Raw genomic sequence first — 19,200 nt, forward strand, 5'->3', positions numbered from 1 at the left:
TCTGGAAAATAAAATGTATACAAATTACATTACGGCTGGTACTACAGCTCACTGGTTCCTGAGATTTGGGCAAACAAATGTCCCACTGTCTGAATAGAATTAGCAATTAGCAGAATTGCTAATTCTATTGAAAATTAATAACATTATCTTATTTAAACAACCAGGGTCTGAGGGTCTTCAGCACAAATTTAGTTTTTTTTTATAGCTGTTTTAAAAATTATAAATTAAATGATTTTATGATAGCTTAGTACCCACAAAATACATTGTCCTCAGACAGGAGATTTCATTTTAATTTGATTTTTTGGCTGCTTAAAATGCATCCCAAGTTTTGCCAACACTGTCAGATATTTTTTTTAACAGCAATAAAATCAGGCAACTACCCTGACCCTCTTCCCACCCTCCTCATTTACTAAATGCATTAGTCAAACAAGCTACTGTAATGAGCTATTTTTTTTAAAAATTTTTTCAACATATTATTGGTAAAGTCACAACCATAATATGACCTCTTTATTTCCTACGCTTTCAGACAGCGTGACAAAGCATAGTTATTTGACGCTAAAGGTACCCTAACCCTACGCCACAGCATCACAAAGGAGGATAACCCTACCTGCTAGGCTGATATGAACAGCTGTAGTCACTAAAGTCACTGACTTAAGTTAAGGCACAAACCCCTGTGTTGATCATGATAAGGGCAGGGGGCTTTGAGGGGCTGCCAACACGCCTAACACTAATGTAGAACTTCACACACCTGGGGCCGTCTCACAGTATTTTCTTACTATATGTGTCACCTGTGCAACATGAATTAATTTAGTTTCACAATTTCATTATCATTTTATAACATTTCCACAAATTGAGCATTTGCTAAATTTCAATTCATTAATTACATTCTGACTTTCCTTTTATGTAAGAAACAGGTATTTAAAGAATTTTAAAAATCATTGCCACTTTAAAATTAAATGTGTTTTTTATGTCCCAAATTATTATTTTGTGTACTAAATGTTAATGTTGTAAAAGTTCTTAGAGGGCTACATGTGAAATAATTTTAAAAAATGAACAAAAGTTAATATTCAACATTTAATATAAAATATATGAACCTTTGGTGTAGACACAATGATTTGAAAGCTCTAAATCACTATAAGGCTAAATAAATAGGATTAGTAATGAAAGGCAAAACACATATTATACAAAACAATTACAAAATGAGGAGGTTGCACCAAAATATTGCTAATTAGTGAAATCTTGTACTATAAATATATAAGTTTAGATTTCTTAACATTAAATTTTTTTCTTTTCAAAATTAAAACCTGTTTTATCCAAATTCAGTGAGCTGATATCAGTTCTGTTATATGAGACATTGAGAAGAGACCCAACCAGCAGATACAAGAAAATTATATTACCATTTGTATCCTGGAGAAGCCATTCCATGCATTTATGGACTACCCAAGATACACAAAGAAGGAGCCCCACTCAGGCCGATTATCAGCAGCATTAACTCGGTCACCTACAACATTGCCAAACACATTTCCACCATCTTAGCTCCTTTGGTGGGAAACACGCCTCACCACGTCCAAAACTCTATTGACTTTGTAAACAAAGTTCGAGGACTAAAACTGGATCCAGATGAAACCATGGTATCCTATGACGTGACTTCTTTGTTCACCTGCATCCCCACCATAGAGGCAGTAGAAACTGTTAGGAAACTGCTAACACAAGACAACACCCTGGACAACAGAACTAGCCTCAGCCCTGACCAAATCTGTAAATTACTCGACCTCTGTCTAAACACCACCTACTTCCAGTACAACGGTGGATTCTACAGACAGAAGCATGGCTGTGCCATGGGCTCACCGGTATCCCCGATTGTGGCAAACATCTACATGGAAGAAGTGGAGAATAAAGCCCTCAACTCCTTCAGAGGAATAGCACCGAGCCACTGGTACAGATATGTGGACGACACCTGGGTCAAAATCAAAAGTCAGGAAGTGCAAGCCTTCACAGAACACATCAACTCTGTGGACAGTAACATCAGGTTCACACGAGAAGATGTTCACAACAACAGTTTGGCCTTCCTGGACTGCGCTGTACACATTGAAGAGGACAGGAGCCTGCAGATTGGTGTTTACAGAAAACCCACACACACAGACCAATACCTACTGTTCGATTCCCACCACCCACTGGAGCACAAGCTAGGGGTCATGAGAACACTGCATCACAGAGCAGAAAACATACCAACAAGCGCCCAAGCCAGAGAGAAGGAACAGAACCACCTGAAGGGGGCACTTACTGCCTGTGGATACCCTAAATGGACCTTTGTGAAAACAGCCACAAAATCCAAGAAGAACAAAACTACAGGGGAGGAGGAAAAGAAGGTCAAACGCAACAACATTGTGATTCCATACGTGTCTGGAGTATCAGAGAAAATCAGGAGGATTTTCAACAAACATAACATCCCTGTGTTTTTTAAACCCAAGAACACACTAAGACAGATGCTGGTCCACCCCAAAGACCGCACACCCAAACACAAGAAAAGCAATCTAGTGTATGCGGTCCAATGCAGTGAGGAATGCACAGACCTGTATATTGGGGAGACTAAACAACCACTACACAAACGCATGGCTCAACACAGAAGGGCCAACTCCTCAGGTCAAGACTCTGCTGTCTACTTACATCTGAAGGACAGAGGACACTCGTTTGAGGACCACCAGGTGCACATTTTAGACAGAGAAGATGGATGGTTTGAAAGAGGTGTCAAGGAAGCATCTACACCAGGGTTGAGAAGCCGTCATTGAACAGGGAGGGGGTCTACGCCACCACTTATCCCCCACTTACAATGCTGTCCTTTCATCACTTCCCAGGAAACTCAACAAACGTAACCTATTGGCCTCAGGTGAAGATACCAACGATGGTCGTTCAGTCTTGGCCACAGGTAGTCTTAACGACTGTAACGACTGTCGTCACAGCAACAAGGAACACTAACGAACCAGCGGTATCGATGACCCGGGCCAACGACCCCACTGAGGTTAAATAGCTGAGTTTCCCTGCCAGTCAGTCAGAACTGAAGAAGTCCTTTGGATGAGGGACGAAACGTCTTCCAGTGTCTTCAACCAAGTCCAGTTGCCCTTGATTTTAACCTTCGTTGGATATCAGTTCTGTTAGTATATTTACGGCTGTTACTCCTGGTATATCTACTAGTACTAGTACTGCAACCCATGTTATTAAAGGAGACCTATTATGCTACATTTCCAGTCCTATATTGTAGTTCTGTGTTTTCCTGTATGGCAGCTTTGCATGATTCAAAGTTAAAAAAAAAACTGTAATTTTACTGGCCCTATACACACCCTCATTTCATTCACTGAAACAAGCTGTAGATGCTCCTGGCTTTTTAATATTATTATGATGATGATGTCATACAGAGCCATTAGTAGAAACAACAGTTTAGAGCAGGGGGGATTCAGAGGGATTTCTTTTAAATATTTTTACCTCATGACTTGAAGCTTTGGCCGTGTTTATCATGAGCATCTGACATTGTAACATTGTGGATCAGACAGAAAATAGAGAAAAGTATAGTAGGTGCCCTTAAACAACAAAACAATTTCATTATCTTTCAGGTAGAATTATAATAGACTTTATAAGCGGCAGCAGGTTTGACCGTTTTCTTCTTCTAAACACCACGGCTGTGAAACATGAAAGACCAAATATAACTAGAGTATATTTATCTGAAACAGGGAACTGGATGACCACAAAGCTGCCTGTGCTGTTAAAACAAGTTCACACATTTCAGCACAAGGCACAAAACAGACGAACACATCAGCTAAAACAGATCACACTATAGTGAGAAACCACACCAGCGTTAAACCACAGTTTGCTGGAGTCGACAGGTGGAAGTTGCTGTTTAGGTTTGATGTGCAGAGAGGAAGATTCAGATGCACATTCAAGTGTCTTTGGTCTGCACAGTCCGTCTTCTCTTTTATTTATAATAACTTAATGTAATAATTATTTGCATTAAAACAAACAGATCTTTTTATCACACACAGGAAACTGGACGACGCACAGAGCTCTTTACGTCATTTCACAGATTCACCACAGGGTTCACAACAGACAGACTCACATGCAACACAGGTTATCCTCAACAGCAGGCCAGACCTCACGGACTACATGCAATTAAATATGACTACGATACTGTACAGGAAAAATGTACAAAACAAATCAAATGTAATCGCAGTGTATCGTCAAAGGCAATGCACCATATAAATGATATATCAAATAAAAATTTTAATGAATATCCTCTCCTTCAAAAACAATGTTCTTTGACCTAAATGCAGTGGTGGAAAAAATAAATAATAAAAAATATAAAATCAAAATTTTGCTGCTTAAGAAAAAGTACAGATACCACACAAAATGATACTTAAGCAAAGGTCATCCTGTAAAATACTGGTTTTAAAAGTACTTTAGTATTAAAAGTAAAAAATCTATTGATCTTACAATAAGCAATCTATCTTTTTAAATTCACTCAAGACAGGCTTGAATGCAGCCGTGTAAGTTACAGCGAATCACAATGAGGAAAACAGATATTTTCTGTTCTGTGGGGGGATTAGTCTGCTGATGCAGTAGTATCCCTCTCAGACCGTCTGAATTCAGGAAGTGTACTATATACGCTGTAAAAATGATCAAGGTGGTTCAACTTAAAAACTCAAGTTCAATTGCTGCCTTAAAAATGAAAGAAAATATTTAAGAAAAGCTTTAAGAAAAGCTTTGTTTCAACTTATGTAGTTACATTATGTAAATTGTTTAATTAATGATCATTTATTGTTTGACCTTAATACTGTGAGAAGAAACAACAATATATTTTCATTGTTTATTCAAGGAAACTTGCCTTCTCTTGTCAAACAAACATACAATTCTATACCCTTTCAACACAGTTTTAAGTTAAGTTAATTTAATATAAGACATTTCAAGTTAATTTAACTTGGAAATGCAAGATGATTGCCTGAAGACTGCCTGTGTTCAACTTATAAATTCAACTTCATACTTTGAGTTATTCTAACTCATACTTTCAAGTTAAAACAACTTAACCAAATTAATACTACTTTCCATTTCAAGTTAAGTGATTTAATTTCCAAATTTGTTTCAGTTTATATGTATAAAGGGCCTTGTAGACAGACCATGAACAGCACTGCTGCGCTACTATCTTCAACGGCTTGCAACGTGGCAGGGCAGTTTGTAGCTCCCGTGCACACATCAATCAAAGTTCAAAATAGCTGCAGATAGCACCTCCTTTTTGAAAGGGCCATTGTCAGGAACCCTTTTCACCGGGGTCACTATTCCTGTTTACCACAGAAGTTTCTATATTCTGGTTGGAATTTGATGTATGATTTTGGATTTCTGTTATTCAGCCACTCACCTGTAAGTGTGCTCCCTTTTGGTTATATTAAAACCCTTCGTTGAACTATACCTGCTCCGCTCTGTGTCCTGCGTTTGGGTCCTCCAACCTGCCTCCACACCACAATTGTGACATTTGGAATAAATCACAATCAAAACCCAGATATCGCACTCAAGTCTTGCACATGTCGGACTGAGATTGTATGTCGCATTGTATTTATAACTCAGAAATAGCTATAACTAACTAATAGCTAATGGAGTTAAGCTAAATACTAGGTGCAGAGTTATTGTTATAAGTTTTCATTATTCAGGAGGTTTCTACAAGGTCACAGTGGGTCTCCTCCTCTTCAAAACAAATGGACCAGCTGATTGATAATAGGTAATAAAGCACGTTTAATATCTCATTCCTCTGACACTCAGATGCAGGACATGAGTGCTGCGTGCTGATCTGCTGCTGCTGCTCAGTTTAGGTGCTTGTTTTGTTTTCAGTTTAGTTTTTTTTTCCCTTCAGTGTCTCCTCTCAATAAACAGACCTGATGCCTCACCTAAAAAAGACTGCACAGCTTTTGTACTGAAAGATGGCGTACTCACAAAATTTGAAAAGTACATATGCACAGAAATATCCACATGTATAAAAATCAGGCGTACGCCAGGTCCTGTACCCCTTTCCTTTATACATCTCAGTCAATGTAAAATTGAGCGTACATGCACAAGCCTCCTGTAAATTACTGTGTAAATGACCAGAAAGGTCCAAATAACAACAGCCAATCCTGCTGCAAAACACATGAAAAAGAGAAACTTCACTGAGTGCGAGATTGAGGTGCTGATCACTGAAGTAGAGGTGTCAATGTTGAAAGCAAGTATTTAAAACATTGATGAGAGGACAAAGAGGGTCTATCCTTCTGGGCGAAAGAAGAGAATATAACTCAGTGAGAGTGACGTTTTGAGAACAGCAGTCAGGTAAACTTGTGTTCTCTCCTCTCAAAGCAGTGCAGCTGCAGTGAATTTCTCTCTAGTCTCTCTGTCCTGCTAACACAGCTAACTCAGTCTGTTTTGGTCTTGGTTGCTTGCCAGATTGTGACTGAACAATATTAGAGTGAAATACAAATATTTATTACTTTTGATAAATGCAAACGGCAATGATGATGTTTATAAACTGCAGCATGAAAAAGATAACCACGTCGCACGTGAACATGGGTTTATACAAGCGTGCACAAAATTAAACCGGGCATTTGAGGAGAAGGGTGGTGCTACAGCCTGCAGCTGGACTTTATTGCATTCAAGCAGCAACATTAGTGCGACCAGTCCAGACAGCACATGGATATGATGGCACTCCTCATAGGCACACATCATTTTAAAAGAAGACAGTGATTATCTGTCTCTCAGTGAAGATTTAGTTACAACTCTGGACTAATGCAAAATGGAAAGCAGTGGATTCACATTGACTATTAAAATGTGGACTAGCAGGGCATACTGATCAATATGCACATCTCTCAGTAAACAATAAACATCACATACTCAGTCAAGTCATTTTATAAAGAGTTTTTTCCTTGAAATTTCTGAAAACGTTAAAGGAAACCTGGGAGCCAGTTTGAATGGGGCTGAAGCAGCTGATAACATTAACATCATCATGCAAGAATTGATATTTATAATTTACAGGGGCTATACTGAAGTTTGTCAGTAGAGCAGATGCTGGATCATAAGCCAGTACAAGCCCAGTTGATCCAAATCCAGTACTAACATAGACCCAGTCCTGATATCTATAAGCCAACGTGATATCATGGAATGGTGTATAAATTGTGCGGCACTTTTAAGGACATTCTGGCGTGCCATGTCAACACATTTTAAGGTTTTCGTGTGTCATTTCACGCTGTTCAAGCAACACAAAGGAGGTTAACCGGTCGACACACATATTTAATTAATGATGGTTAGGGTTAGCAATACAGTACATCGGAGGGGGGATGTCAATGCTAGCATCTTTAGCTAGCTAGCTACCTAGTTAGCAACGATGTAGCATGGTAACTTATATAACGTAATGTAACGTAGTAACTAATGTAGCTAACGTTGGCAACGATGTAAAATGCTAAATTACGTAACATAACGTAACGTAAATAAAAGCCTAAAGCTAATGTTGTGTAATTCTTGTTTCACTTGGGAACCGAACGCCGGTCTCTTGGGTCTGGGCCCAACTTACTATTCCCCTAACCACCCCTCCACCACTTTAGTGCCGGACTTTCATGGCTATTTATATCCCACACATTCTGATTTTACCTGAGACAGTAGGCGTGAAATGGCATGCAAAATGCAAAAACTGCATTGGAATACCACCCTAAATTACTTAAGAAATCGCTTGGTATTTTTATCTTTTGGTGTTACCAGGCTGCTTTAGCAGGTCACACAGACCCAGCTGAAATACTGGCAGCCTCAGCCAGTACGAGTACAGCCAGAGATGTAGAGCCAGCATCAGTCTAATCAGACTTTTTGATGACTGAGTTAGTGTACAGAGGTCCAATCAAACCAGCACTGGATTTTTCTAGAAGTTTACATTCAGGCTTATTACAGAGAGAGGATTATAGTGAGAGCACTGCAGTGACAGGTGAGACTGTGCAACAATGGTAAATTGTATACAAGGCTCACAAGTCAGGTAGGAGGGCCACAGAGCAGATTTTTCCAACGTGTTTTCATCTCAGTGTGACATAACTGATGCTTTCAGACAGCGTGACAAAGTATAATACCCCGGTGGAAACGTACACAAAAAGTACCTTGAAAATGCTTAAGCAAACAAACACCAAACACACACACACACAAACAACCAAAAAGCTACCTCTGCTTCGTCTGATTGGCTGCCGTTGGTGATGTGATATTCTGATGTCACTGTATGTGATGTCCTCTGTGATGTCATTTTCTACAACTTCTTCTTCAGCAGCTGGAATGAAACAACATGAACAGCAATATAATTTATGTTAAACTGAAATCAACGGACATTTAAATGAAGAAAACTGATTGGAATTGTAGTTGAAATGTGTAACTTATTACTCATGACTTTATAAATGTAAAATACATCTTGAAATGTTAACACGTGTACGGTACACACATCCAAATAACTTCCACTACTGGATCAAAAAAAAAAAAAACACAATCTGAAGGCAAAAGTCTCAATGAAGATCTGCTCACTGTACTGAGAGCACCATGCAAATGTTATTTAACAGAGGAACATTTGGATCAAACATCTTCATTCAAGAGTAAAAATGCTCTGAAATTTGTTGTTAGTGAATCTTTTGACTTTAACATGCAGCTCAACAGACATGAATGTAAATAGAACAACATGCAGTCACAACTAACTGAACTGCACTACATGGGTGTTAACATGTTAAATAAACTGTTTTGAAAAAGTGTGAAATCCAGAAGTCTGTGTCTAACCTGTATGTTTCCCCCAAACACACCATATTAACAGTAGAACCAGTAGAACCAGCAGAACACAGGACAGTGGAACAGACCACAGCATCACAGAGGGAGAATGAGGAGCTGGTGATGAAGAAAGACAGGTGGACGTAGGAGGACGTGTAGTGGTGGGTTTCCCTAAAATGAACAGAAAATAATTATCAAAATGATAAAATAACAGTGACTCATTTAACGGTTTGTTTCTCCTCTTGGTTTTTACATTCAGTGCGGTGCAGTTAGTTAAATTTCACTGTAACCGTTTACACCCAGGGGAGAGTTGCTCATTAGGTGATGCACCGCCAAGCAGGGAAAGGCGGGGTATTTTTCTCACACTTTCTCCCACACTGTTAGTTAGCTTTGACTGTTTTTGACAGACAGTTTGTCTCTGAAGATCGCTGTCCAATCACCGTCAAGTCGTGCTACATGGAGTCCATGGACTCTTGGTGCGATTTTAGTCTGGTTGTAATTCGCCCAGTTCTATTTCCTATAGGCTTTGCCATCTAAGGCTATTGCTATTGGGTTTACCCCTTCCGCATGCCTGCGCAGCACTGAGAATTTTAGTCTACGCCCACCCACAGCGTGGGCCTCTCCTACGTCCACACCTTGTGTGTATATATAAAAAATATATAAAATTAATCCTTTGTTTATTTTTCACAAGGCAATAAATCCTTTCAATTCTTTTGTTCACTTCTTCTTCTTCTTCACACTAAACTGTGGCATTGGGCTGCACACACAATAAATGTGAAAAAACGCAAATATTCCGGCAGCTGGGGCACCAGAAAAATACAGTAAAATAAAAATACGGTAATATTCCAAGTCTGTAACTTTAATTTTACATAAAATCTTGTGCAATTTTTGGAGCTTTTATTGTTTAATTAAGAACATAAACCTGTAAAAACAATTAAATTACCTTTAAATATAGTTGAACACTGCTATAATACAAATCAAGCTTAAAATTTATAGTAGAGTGCTGTTTTTAATTGAGTTTTATTATATAATTTCACATAAACATCTTGTTAATGTAATCAATATATATTGTAAAAAAGAATGATACAACATATTAGATTTTCCTTTAATAAAAACATCGAAATAGTGTTCTAAAACTGGTAATCAGCTGTATTGGACCTTGCTTTGTGCACTTGTGCGCAGTCATGTTGGAACAGGAAGGGACCATTCCCAAACTGTTTCCACAAAGCTGGGAGCATGAAATTGTCCTAAATGTTTTGGTATGCTGAAGCATTAACAGTTCCTTTCACTGGAACTAAGGGGCCAAGCCCAACCCCTGAAAAACACCCCCACACCAAACTTTACACACTTGGCACAATGCAGTCAGGCCAGTACCATTCTCTTGGCAACCGCCAAGCCCAGACTTATCCATCAGATTGCCAGACAGAGAAGCGTGATTCGTCACTTCAGAGAACATGTCTCCACTGCACTAGTGTTTAGTGGCGGTGTACTTTTCACCATGTATCCGACGCTTTGCATTGCACTTGGTGATGTAAAGCTTGGATGCAGCTGCTCGGCCATGGAAACCCATTCCATGAAGCTCTCTACACACTCTCCTAGAGCTAATCTGAAGGCCACACAACGTTTGGAGGTCTGTAGCTCTTAACTCTGCAGAAAGTTGGCAGCTTCTGCAGATGCGCTGACCCCGCTGGGATTTTATGTGGCCTACCAATTCAAGGCTGAGTTTCCGTTGTTCCAAATCACTTCCACTTAGTTATAATACCACTAACAGTTGACCTTGGAATATTTAGTAGTAAGGAAATTTCACAAATGGACTTATTGCACAGATACCAAGCTTGAATTTACTGAGCTCCTGATAATAATAATAATCCTTATTTGTAGAGCACTTTTCAAAAACAAGTTACAAAGTGCTTTAACAAGTGTAAAGAATAATACAAAAAAAAGATAAGAGCATGAAAATTTAATATAAAATTTGTAAAATACAATAAAATAAAAGGGATAAAATAAAGTCAAATAAGATCGGGAAAAGCTCTCCTATAAAAGTATGTTTTAAGAAGGGACTTAAAAGAGTTCACTGACTCAGCCGACCTGATTTCCTCTGGCAGGCTGTTCCAGAGCCTCGGGGCCCTGACAGCAAACGCTCTGTCCCCTTTAGTTTTCAGTCGAGACTCTGGAACAGACAACAGACCTCTGCCCGAGGATCTCAAGGTACGTGCTGGTGCATGGGACTAAAAGTCAGAAATATAACAAGTCGAGAGGCCATGAAGAGCTTTAAAAGTGATCAATAGAATTTTAAAGTCAATTCTAAAACATACTGGGAGCCAGTGTAATGAAGCTAAAATAGGAGTAATGTGGTCATATTTCTTTGTTCTGGTTAAAAGCCTGGCAGCTGAGTTCTGGACAGTCTGGAGTCGATCAATAGATTTTTGGGTTAAACAGGTGAAAAGGCTGTTGCAATAATCCAGGCGTGATGAGATGAAGGTGTGTAAAATGGTCTCGGTGTCCTTAAAAGTTAACATAGATCGAATTTTAGCTATATTTCTAAGTTGATAAAAACATGATTGAACAAGCTTTGTGGTGTGCTGCTCGAAATTTAAATTACTATCAAACCAAACACCAAGGTTCTTTGCCACAGGCTTAATGTGATTTACCAGCTAACCAGCAGATGCCATCTGCTGAGACCCGATGACCAGGATTTCTGTTTTGTCTGAGTTCAGCTGGAGGAAATTATTTGACATCCATTTTTTAACTTCACAAAGGCAGTTGTTAAGTGAACTCAGCATTCCAGGGTCTGTGGATCTGACGGGCAAGTATATTTGTGTGTCATCAGCATAAATATGAAAAGAAATGCCATGTTTATGGATAATATGTCCAAGGGGAAGCAGATACAAGGAAAACAAAATGGGTCCTAAGACCGACCCCTGAGGCACACCATATTTAACTGGACAGAATGAAGAGACATAGTTGTTTACAGACACGCAAAACTTCCTATTTGACAGGTAGGATGAAAACCATTCTAGAGCAGTACCAGAGATCCCCACCCAGTGCCTCAGTCTGTCTAACATGATGTTGTGATCAATGGTGTCAAAAGCAGCGCTAAGGTCCAGGAGTACAAGGACTGAGCACATACCTTCATCAGCAGACATTAAAAGGTCATTGGTGACTTTAAGCAGGGCAGTCTCAGTGCTGTGGTACTTCCTAAAACCAGACTGAAACTTTTCAAATATTTGTTATTTTCCAGCACAGTGAGCAGCTGTTTGGACACAATTCTTTCTAGAATCTTTGCAATAAAAGGCAGTTTTGAAATTGGTCTAAAATTATGTGGGAGGGAGGGATCTAAACCAGGTTTCTTTAAAAGTGGGTTCACGCAAGCCGTTTTAAAATAATCAGGGACACAACCAGTAGATAGGGAGCTGTTGAAAACAGAGATCAAATGGGGCCCAACAGAATCTATTACTTTCAGTAAAAATTTTGTAGGTATTATATCAAGTGGGCTGGAGGACACTCTCATTTGTGATACTGTTTTTAAAAGCTCAGACAAGTCGATGGGATAAAACTGGTTAAAACTCTGTTGTTGCTGGTGAGGACCTCTGAGTAAGAGGCCACGGGGGTAATAGAGGCTCTGATTGACACCACCTTATTGGTAAAATAAGATAAAAACAATTCACAGTCATCATTACTTCCAGCTGAGGCACAAGGAGGGGTTGGGTTTACCAGCTGATCCACAGTCTTAAACAGAAACCTGGGATTGTGTTTATGTGTAGTAATGAGTTCAGAAAAATAGTGTGTTCTCGCATCCTTAACCATTTTATTGTAGTTAATTAATAAATCCTTCAGACTGAGGTAATGGACTTGGAGACTGGATTTTTTCCATCTGCGAATGCTGTCATTTATCCAGGGTTGCTTACTAGCTTTAGACGTAGGCCTAACCTTTAGAGGAGCAGTAATATTTAGTGACGACAAGCAGATATGATTGAAGTGATCGACCAGATTGTTGGTGTTGGAATCAGACAGGTGTTGGCTTTGGCACTGAAAGAATGCGCAAAACTTTGAAACACTTTGTTCATTAAAGATGCGACAACACACGGAGCTTGGTGAGGCAGCATGAGTAACAGGCGAATCGCAGCTAAAAACAATACATCTGTGGTCAGATATGGTCATGTCCACTAATTCCACAGAGGAAATGCTGACACCCAGGGTAAAAACCAAGTCCAGTGTATGACCACGGTTATGTGTTTGCCTTTGACATGTTGTTTGAAGTTAAAAGAAGTGGCCATATTTAAAAAGTCAGTTGCATTAACATTGTTGGGGTCATCAACATGAATATTAAAATCGCCACAAAGAACAATTCTGTCATAATTTAAAACCAGAGTAGATAAAAATTCAGGAAGTTCTGATAAAAATCCTCCAGGCGGTTTTGGGGGGCGATAAATTATAACAAATATGACAGGTTGCAGCCCTCCAACTTTAAGAGTGAGAACTTCAAAGGAGTTAAATTCATCACAGCGTACTTGATGACATTTAAAATTTTTCCTATACACGCTCACTAGCCCACCACCACGACCACTGACCCTCGGTTGACTAAAGCAATCATATTGAGGCGGACACAGTTCAGCTAGCTGGCTATAGTCATTCATTTGCAACCAGGATTCAGTTAAAAACATAAAATCTAGATTTGCAGACAAGATAAAATCATTTAAGATAAAAGTCTTACTTGAAAGTGATCTCACATTGAAGAGAGCCATTTTAAATGAGTTTGTTCTGGGTGCTGGAGTTGGTGCAGTTGCAGAGATTACTATTATTTCTGTGTGGGATGTGCACATTTCGGTTTACTGGTCTATGCGTGATGATGACAGGAATAGAAGTCTTTGGAACAGCGCTGGGAGCAGACGGCTTTACATGCCAGCAGGTGGAGACAGTTGTTTGTGGCAGTGAGGCAGAGATCTGTTCAGTGAGCGGTGGTGTGTCCAGGTGTGCTGCATGAATGATTAGTCATTCACGTAAGTCATGTGTGGACCGCACCACATGCTGTATGTGCGCAGCTAACATTTCTGAGCCCCGTTTGTTTGGGTGAAGTCCGTCTGTCTTAAAAAGAGACATTCTTTGCCAGAAAATATTAAAATTATCCACATAAACACACGGTGAGCCCTGCAGGCGGACTGGAGCCAGTCGTGGAGGCCAAGGAGTCTACTGAAGCGGCCAGCACCGCGACCAACTGTGGGAATGGGACCAGAGATAAAAACGGACTTTCCGCACTGCTTTAAAAAGTTAAGAAGACGTTAAAATCTAATTTTGTCAGCTCAGACTGCCGAAGAGCTGTGTCATTTGTTCCGACATGGACTATCACTCTTGTGATGGAGGACGGGAGCGACGGCATTAGGTCCTGGAGTTTTTTTAAAATGTCAGCTGTGGTGGCACCGGGGAAGCAGTGAGTGGTAGCGTTAAAGAAACTGATGTTTCTGGTTATGGAGTCACCAATTATTAGTGTGGTTGGGGAGAAAGAGGACGAGGAGATGCTGGTTGTGGGATCCAGAGCAGGACTGAGCAGAATCTGCTTCAACACTGCGTGCGGACTGAGGATGGAGTGTGTGAGCTGTTGAGTGTTGTGTTGGAGTAGCAGTAACAGACCTGAGAGAAGGGCTACCCGACGGTGCAGGGTAGAGACGGCCTCCGGAGCGTCTGAGCACAGCCTCCTTCAGGATCCTACGTCGGGAAGCGGAGGTTTTTGACCGGGATGACGGCCGCCGATCAGGTCCGGCGGCAGACCGGCGGCCCAGTGCAGGAGATGTAGCCGGTGAAGGAGATGCAACAGTGTCGGCAGGCACTGTGCGCCGAAAGAGATCCGTATCAGGGAGACTCGAAGCCGCAGGTGCATCAGCTGGATGGACCGGAGTGTCGTTAGACAAGGCTGCATAGCGGTTGGAGAGGCCGATGTCCGGAGGAGAGGCAGCCCCATCCGAGCCTCTCTTGCAGCCACGGACCACAACTTCAGCCCAGGTTGACTGATGCTTCGGAGTCGAGCAGGATGAAAGCCTGGGAAGACTAGAGGGGTCCCAAAACACGGTGTCCTGGATGTTAGCGGTTGTGCTAAGAGAAACAATCTGTTTGGCTTGTACTGAAGCCACATCCATAAAGCCAGTCAGCAGGGAATCTTTCTCTTTGAGTTCCTCTGAAAGTCGTCGGATGTCTTCCATAAGGTCAGCAATCTTCTTGTTCGCTTTCTTAAGGAGTGAGCAGTCCTCAAGGGGCAGAGTTATCTCGGCTTGCATAGTCACCGGAGCTTTGTTGTGATCAGTAGCGTTGATCGCGTTTTTACGGTCATCTAGCTTAAAATCCATGTCGGATGACTAAAATCCTTAACCGACGTGAAACTTAAATAAAGTTAAGTTAAATAAAAAGGATATAAAAAATGTAACGAAAAAAGAGTGGATTAAAACTTCTTCTTCTTCTTTAGGGTTTAATGGCGGTTGGCAAACCAGTTTAACGGTGCATCACCGCCACAAGCTGGACTGGAGTGTGGAACGAGAGATTAAGCAGGAAATAAATGAAATAAACAAAAAAACAAAAAAAAGGAACAAAGAAAAAAACCAAACAAAATTAAACATAAATTAAATTCTTTTTCCTAACTCAGTTTCTTTAAGAAACTTAATTATATGACAATATATCTGGCCTGCTGTTTTCCCCAAGAGACCCGCCAATGAGATATCATGATGTTTTGCCTTCCGTAATGACTGAAACAGGCGTTCCCTATTGATAGTGTATCTCCTACACTGAAGGAGAACATGTTCATCCGTTTCTATTTAATTACAATATATACATTTCCCAGTTGGGTGCTTACCTATTTTATATAATGAAAGGTTGAAACCTGTATGTCCTATTCTCAGACGAGTGATTATATTTTCTTCCCTACGTTTCCAGCCCACCATCCTTCCGGCACCAACCTGTCTCTGTACATTATATAGGTGCCTTCCAGTTTCACTGTTGTCCCAATGCTCCTGCCAAACTGACTGTGCATAGGTCCTGATAAATGTCTTAGCTTCATCTTTAGTTAATGGGGTTTTTAGGTCTACATGTTTGATTTTGAGTGTTCCTTTGGCCAGAATATCCACCTGCTCATTTCCCTCCAACCAACATGAGCAGGAACCCAAAGGAAGCATGTGGATAATCCCTTTAGCTCCATCCTGTACAATATAAGGAATATGTCATTGAGGATTTTGGATCTAAATGATGATTTGCCAGATTTAATACTCATTAGAGCAGACAAGCTATCAGATGCAATGACAGTATTATTTCTTTCCCTCTCTTCTATCCACTGCAGGCCAGTACTATTGCAGTCAACTCTGTGGTATACACTGAGACATGATCTGATATTCTTTTCTTGATATATGACTCACTTGCTGGGAAAAAGACTGCTGCACCTGCACGCCCTGTATCAGGATCTTTGGAGCCATCTGTGAATATAAACATGGAGTCTGAAAAATGTAAATCAAAGTAATTCTGTACTATACTGCATGCTGGAAGTTTCTTTGACATATCCTTCAACTCCTGCTGTATGTTTAGATCTACAATTGGTGTTGGGAATAACCAGGGAGGAATGGAAGACTGTGAAACTATAGGGCTGTAATCTAATTGTCGTAATCCTATGACTTCTGCCTTTGCATCACCAATCCACCCAAAACTTGTGACATTTGTCTCATTGTGTTCCCAGCAATCTATTAAGAGACTCTTGGCAGGATGAGAATCACATTGCCCCTGGAGATTAACCCAGTATGCCGACATTAACTTTACTCGCCTGATTCTTAACGGCATTTCTCCCATTTCCACCTGCATTGCTGACACCGGAGATGTTCTGACTGATCCACTGCAAATTCTCAAGGCCTGAGCTTGTAATACATCGAACTTCTTAAGGTTTGATTCTGCTGCTGACATGTACGCTAGACATCCATAGTCAAAAACGGATCTCATGAGTGCCCAGTATATATTTTGTAGAGCTGCTCTGCTTGCTCCCCACTCTTGTCCTGACAGACAACGAAGTATATTGATGACCTTTTTACACTTGTTCTTAACTTTATCTAAATGAGTATTCCAGGTGAGCTTCTCATCAAACCAAACCCCAAGAAATTTAATTGTTTTGACTTGCTTAAGTGGTTGTTCATATAACTTCATGGAAATAGGCGTGACTTTATGCCGCCTTGAGAAACAGATCACCTGTGTTTTTGCAACAGATAACTTGAATCCCCATTTATTTGCCCATTTTTCCACAGCAGCTATTGCAGCTTGCATTTTCTTACTGACGTGCAACACATTGCGGCCTCTTACCCACAGAGCCCCGTCGTCTGCGTACAAAGATTTCCCTATGCTTTGTTCAACCTGAGAGAAGATGTCATTTATCATTATGCTGAATAGCAATGGGCTGCACACACTACCTTGCGGAGTTCCATTTTCCACCTTATATACACTGGAGTATTCTGCGCCAACTCTTACTTGTATTTCCCTGTCAAATAGAAAGTTCATAACCCAATTATATGTTCTACCACCAATACCCAATGACTTCAACTTAATAAGTAACCCTTCTTTCCAGAGCATATCATATGCTTTTTCAACGTCAAAAAATACAGCTATCAGTATTTCTTTGTTGGCCTGTGCTTTCCTGATGTCTGATTCTAAGCACAGTACTGAATCCATTGTATTCCGACCTCTACGGAACCCACTCTGGTACGGGTACAGAAGAGCTTTACTCTCTAGGAAGTATGTTAAACGCTCTGTGACCATTTGTTCTATAATTTTGCATAAAATGTGAAGTTAATGCAATAGGTCTATAACTGGAAGGGTCTGACTGATCTTTTCCTGGTTTTGGAATGGGCACTATTATTGCTTGTTTCCAAGCTAAAGGAAGTTGGCCAACATCCCAAACTTTATTAAACAAACCCAACACCGTGTCTAGTGCACTATCTGTCATGTGTGCCAACATTCCATAACATACAGCGTCCTTCCCTGGAGTGGTCTGACGAGCACTCGTAATTGCTCTTCTTAGCTCAAACATATTAAACGGTAGATCTAACGGATCTCCTGACACCTCCCTTTTCTCTGTTATTTTGGGATTCTTCATTAAGATTTTCTCTCTACACTGCCTAGCCTCATCTGTGAGATTACACGAACTATGAACCCTTTCAAATGTTTCTAAGTTATTGACAGCCATTTTGTTCCCAGTGTTCAACACTGGTATCTCATAATTTCTTCTTATCCCCCCCATTCTTCTAATCATGCAACTGGATAAGAGTCCGGTTTAAGACGGAGCTTCCGACAGGTGGCTACAGACGCCAACGCATGCGCAGAGTGCAGATTACGTCAGCAATTACGTCAGAGATCTTGTGACAAGATGATGCAAGCTGCCACAACGATGAGGAGATAAGGCTGATAGCGACCCATTCTTTCACAAATGTTTGTAGAAGCAGTCCACATGCCTAGGTGCTTGATTTTATACACCTGTGGCCATGGAAGTGATTGGAACATCTGAATTCAATGATTCGGAAGGGGTGTCCCAATACTTTTGGAAGTGGTTATCTGCTCTGTCATTTTTGCAGCCATGTAGCCACCAGACTTGAATTCTTCCTCAATTCTGTGGAGAGGGCTATGGACTAACACATTTCCAGAATTTGGTCACCATACCAATTATTAGGGGAAACTTACGTAATGTCTTGCAGACCTTGGATAGATATACTGTTGATTTTGTTTGCCGTTGTTTATGTTTTCCAATTGAGCTAAGAACCCAAGTGGTTTCTTTATGTCATCCAAAGGTGTTGTTGTGCAAAGTCAGTCAAATCTGAAAATGTACTTTTGGCTTGCATACCAAAAACTTGCAAACAAATGGATTCATTTGGACTGCCAAGAAAAACTTCTTGGCTTTTTGTGTACCAACTTAATTTAGAAATGTTGGACTTCCCCAACTTCCATGCACACAGTTGTGCACTGCCTTGCAAGGCCAGGTTGACCTAATTCAGCAATCAGCTGTAGCACTCCTGGGGCAGAACTAGAGGACAGAAAAGGAACAAGGATGCACAGCACATGGAAACACATACAGCCGCAACAACATTTACTAGATACAAAAACTGGCTTTAGAAAGTCCTAATATATCATATTGAAACCAGGGAAGAAGTCTTTGGATTGTACAGTCCTATGAAAGCAGCATGCCAGCATTTTAAGAAATACTTTCCAGTTACTTTACATTCAGATTGTACTTTAATCTTGGAGCTGTGTCTAACAGTATCCAAAATATTCTTTATGTTGACCCAATTAGGTTTCTAATGAATAGATCTGAAAATGTCGTCAATAAGGTGTGGCTTATTTGTTGTGAGCATGAAACTGAATAAATGGTCTATAAATAGTATCAGATGTGGGAATTTGTATTGTGGT

Source organism: Micropterus salmoides, unplaced genomic scaffold (assembly GCF_014851395.1).
Source record: "Micropterus salmoides isolate LMB-PRFRI ecotype aquatic unplaced genomic scaffold, ASM1485139v1 Ms_hic_scaffold_2, whole genome shotgun sequence".
Classification (NCBI taxonomy): Eukaryota; Metazoa; Chordata; class Actinopteri; order Centrarchiformes; family Centrarchidae; genus Micropterus; species Micropterus salmoides.